The following is a 4,584-nucleotide window of genomic DNA, read 5'->3' as shown; positions in this document are numbered from 1 at the left end:
TTTGTTTCTGACTGCGACAAAATGCAGCGTTCATTTGATTTTGTACATAGTACAGACAAAGTACGACGTTTACGAAGTACGGCACTCAAGATCGTGATTTTCTTGTACGACGTTTATTTGCACGTGCTGCCGATTGCGACGAAGTACAGCGTTCAATTGACTTTGTACATAGTACAGACGAAGTACGACGTTTGCGAAGTACGGCACTCAAAATCATGATTTTCTTGTTCGACGTTTATTTGCACTTGCTGTCGACTGCGACGAAGTTTAGCGTTCATTTGACTTTGTACATAGTACAGACGAAGTACGACGTTTGCGAAGTACGGCACTCAAAATCGTGATTTTCTTGTACGACGTTTATTTGCATGTGCTGCCGACTGCGACGGAGTACAGCGTTCAATTGACTTTGTACATAGTACAGACGAAGTACGACGTTTGCGAAGTACGGCACTCAAAATTGTGATTTTCTTGTACGACGTTTATTTGCACGTGCTGCCGACTGCGACGAAGTACAGCGTTTAATTGACTTTGTACATAGTACAGACGAAGTACGACGTTTGCGAAGTACGGCACTCAAAATCGTGATTTTCTTGTAAGACGTTTATTTGCAGTTGCTTCCGACTGCGACGAAGTTTAGCGTTCAATTGACTTTGTACATGGTACAGACGAAGTACGACGTTTGCGAAGTACGGCACTCAAAATCATTATTTTCTTGTACGACGTTTATTTGCACTTGCTGCCGACTGCGACGAATAACAGCGTTCAATTGACTTTGTACATAGTACAGACGAAGTACGACGTTTGCAAAGTACGGCACTCAAAATCACGATTTTCTTGTAAGACGATTATTTGCAGTTGCTTCCGACTGCGACGAAATGCAGCGTTCATAGTACAAACGAAGTACGACGTTCACAAAGTAATGAAGTAAAACGTAAACATTAAATAATAATAATGCAACCCACAATACATTAATTGTGTATCAAAATTGCATAACTTTTACGAAGTACAACGTTCAAAAATATTAAAGAATTTTATTTCTGTGGTATATAATAAAAAACCAGCAAATTTTTTTGCAAATTACGTATCTGTAAATAAATGTAAACATTTAGCAACTAATCAAAATTGTTTTTTTGCTTAGATATTAAAGTAAAACATAAAAATATATTAAATTTATAGAATGCAACCCGCAGCACACTAGATGTGCATTAATATTGCATAACCTTTACGAAGTACGACGTCCAAAAATATTAAATTTTTTTTATATTGAGGCAAAAAGTGAGAAGACATAAATTAATAATAGTGCAACCTGCAATACACTGAATATGTACTGATGTTGCATAACCTTCACGAAGTACTACGTTTAAATATAAATTAATATTATTGCGACCCGCAATACACTAAATTTGTATTAATATTGCATAACCTACACGAAGTACGACGTTCAAGAATATTAAAGAATTTTATTTCTGTGGTATATAATAAAAAAAACAGCAAATTTTTTTGCAAATTACGTATCTCTAAATAAATGTAAACATTTAGCAACTAATCAAAATTGTTTTTTTGCCTAGACATTAAAGTAAATCATAAAAATACATTAAATTTATAAAATGCAACCCGCAGCACAACAGATGTGCATCAATATTGCATAACTTTTACGAAGTACGACGTCCAAAAATATTACATTATTTTTATATTAAGGTAAAAAGTGAGAAAACATAAATTAATAATAATGCAACCTGCAATACACTTAATATGTACTGATGTTGCATAACCTTCACGAAGTACTACGTTCAAGTATAAATTAATATTATTGCGACCCGCAATACACTAAATTTGTATCAATATTGCATAACTTACACGAAGTACAACGTTCAAAAATATTAAATATTTTATTTGTAGTTTGCATATAATAAAAAAAAACAAATTTTTATGTAAATTACGTATCTGTAAATAAACGTACACATTTAACAATTAAATAAACTTAGTATTTTGGCCTAGATATTAAATTAAAACATAAAAATGCATAATATTACACACACAGCATAATACACACACAGCCAGGTACACATTGTTTATATAAAAATTTCTAGTATGCAATGCAACTTGGGCTAACCAACATGAACTTACTCTATTTTATCATTACAAATAAATTTACCTCTCTAAAAACTCTCACTCTTCTCACCACAATTTAATACACTTTAGTAGTGTACAGCCTTATTTCTCTCTCTCAAGTAACAAAAAGACGATGGTGTGGTTGGTGATAGTGATAGAAACCAATTAGTCTTAAAGAGTAAGAGTAATAGAGTAAGAGATGAATAATACAAGAAAGAGGAAAGAGGAAAGAAAGAGAAAGAAAAGAGAAAGAAGACAGAGAGAGAGAGAAAAAGAAAGAAAAAAATTAAAAGGAAGAAGATAGATGATAGAGAGAGAGAGAGAGAGAGAGAGAGAGAGAGAGAGAGGAAGAGTAGAAGAAAGCCAGCAAATTATTCGAACGACATACTTCGTTCTACGGACTTAGCACATAGCTCTCGCCTAGCACATAGCTCTCGCCTAGCACATAGCGCTCGCCTTGCACCATTCACTGCTTAATAACTACTGCATATAATAAGTCACGATTGCTCATGTGGTAAAATAGTGATGACACAATCATTTTGTTTAAAGGTATGCAACCAACAATACACGAAACGCGCGCTAAAGTTGCCTAAAACCACGAAGTACTACGTATACTTTAATTGTAACGCAACTCGTTTCACAGTAAACGTGTATGAAAATTGCCTATATTCAAGAAGTACTACATTTGTTTAAATATTGTATTAGTGTTACGAAGTACGACGTTTAAATATTATGAATTATTTTTAGTTGTATATAAAATCATAGCTATTTTTGTAAATTAATAATGCAACCCGCAATACACCAAATGTGTATTAATATTGCCTAACTTGTACGAAGTACAACGTTCATTTAAGTGCATTAAGTATGGTGCTCTGTGCGATGAAATACGACGTTCATGTGACCATAAAGTAACAAACGAAGTACGGCGCTCACAAATGCAGCGCTCAAAATTATTGTTTCATTGCACGACGTTTGCTTTGTTTCTGACTGCGACAAAATGCAGCGTTCATTTGATTTTGTACATAGTACAGACAAAGTACGACGTTTACGAAGTACGGCACTCAAGATCGTGATTTTCTTGTACGACGTTTATTTGCACGTGCTGCCGATTGCGACGAAGTACAGCGTTCAATTGACTTTGTACATAGTACAGACGAAGTACGACGTTTGCGAAGTACGGCACTCAAAATCATGATTTTCTTGTTCGACGTTTATTTGCACTTGCTGTCGACTGCGACGAAGTTTAGCGTTCATTTGACTTTGTACATAGTACAGACGAAGTACGACGTTTGCGAAGTACGGCACTCAAAATCGTGATTTTCTTGTACGACGTTTATTTGCATGTGCTGCCGACTGCGACGGAGTACAGCGTTCAATTGACTTTGTACATAGTACAGACGAAGTACGACGTTTGCGAAGTACGGCACTCAAAATTGTGATTTTCTTGTACGACGTTTATTTGCACGTGCTGCCGACTGCGACGAAGTACAGCGTTTAATTGACTTTGTACATAGTACAGACGAAGTACGACGTTTGCGAAGTACGGCACTCAAAATCGTGATTTTCTTGTAAGACGTTTATTTGCAGTTGCTTCCGACTGCGACGAAGTTTAGCGTTCAATTGACTTTGTACATGGTACAGACGAAGTACGACGTTTGCGAAGTACGGCACTCAAAATCATTATTTTCTTGTACGACGTTTATTTGCACTTGCTGCCGACTGCGACGAATAACAGCGTTCAATTGACTTTGTACATAGTACAGACGAAGTACGACGTTTGCAAAGTACGGCACTCAAAATCACGATTTTCTTGTAAGACGATTATTTGCAGTTGCTTCCGACTGCGACGAAATGCAGCGTTCATAGTACAAACGAAGTACGACGTTCACAATGTAATGAAGTAAAACGTAAACATTAAATAATAATAATGCAACCCACAATACATTAATTGTGTATCAAAATTGCATAACTTTTACGAAGTACAACGTTCAAAAATATTAAAGAATTTTATTTCTGTGGTATATAATAAAAAACCAGCAAATTTTTTTGCAAATTACGTATCTGTAAATAAATGTAAACATTTAGCAACTAATCAAAATTGTTTTTTTGCTTAGATATTAAAGTAAAACATAAAAATATATTAAATTTATAGAATGCAACCCGCAGCACACTAGATGTGCATTAATATTGCATAACCTTTACGAAGTACGACGTCCAAAAATATTAAATTTTTTTTATATTGAGGCAAAAAGTGAGAAGACATAAATTAATAATAGTGCAACCTGCAATACACTGAATATGTACTGATGTTGCATAACCTTCACGAAGTACTACGTTTAAATATAAATTAATATTATTGCGACCCGCAATACACTAAATTTGTATTAATATTGCATAACCTACACGAAGTACGACGTTCAAGAATATTAAAGAATTTTATTTCTGTGGTATATAATAAAAAAAACAGCAAAT

The sequence above is a fragment of the Tribolium castaneum genome, unplaced genomic scaffold (genome assembly GCF_031307605.1).
Source record: "Tribolium castaneum strain GA2 unplaced genomic scaffold, icTriCast1.1 ptg000027l, whole genome shotgun sequence".
Lineage (NCBI taxonomy): Eukaryota > Metazoa > Arthropoda > Insecta > Coleoptera > Tenebrionidae > Tribolium > Tribolium castaneum.
The sequence above is the reverse complement of the archived record's forward strand: the minus strand, read 5'-3'. Positions refer to the sequence as shown.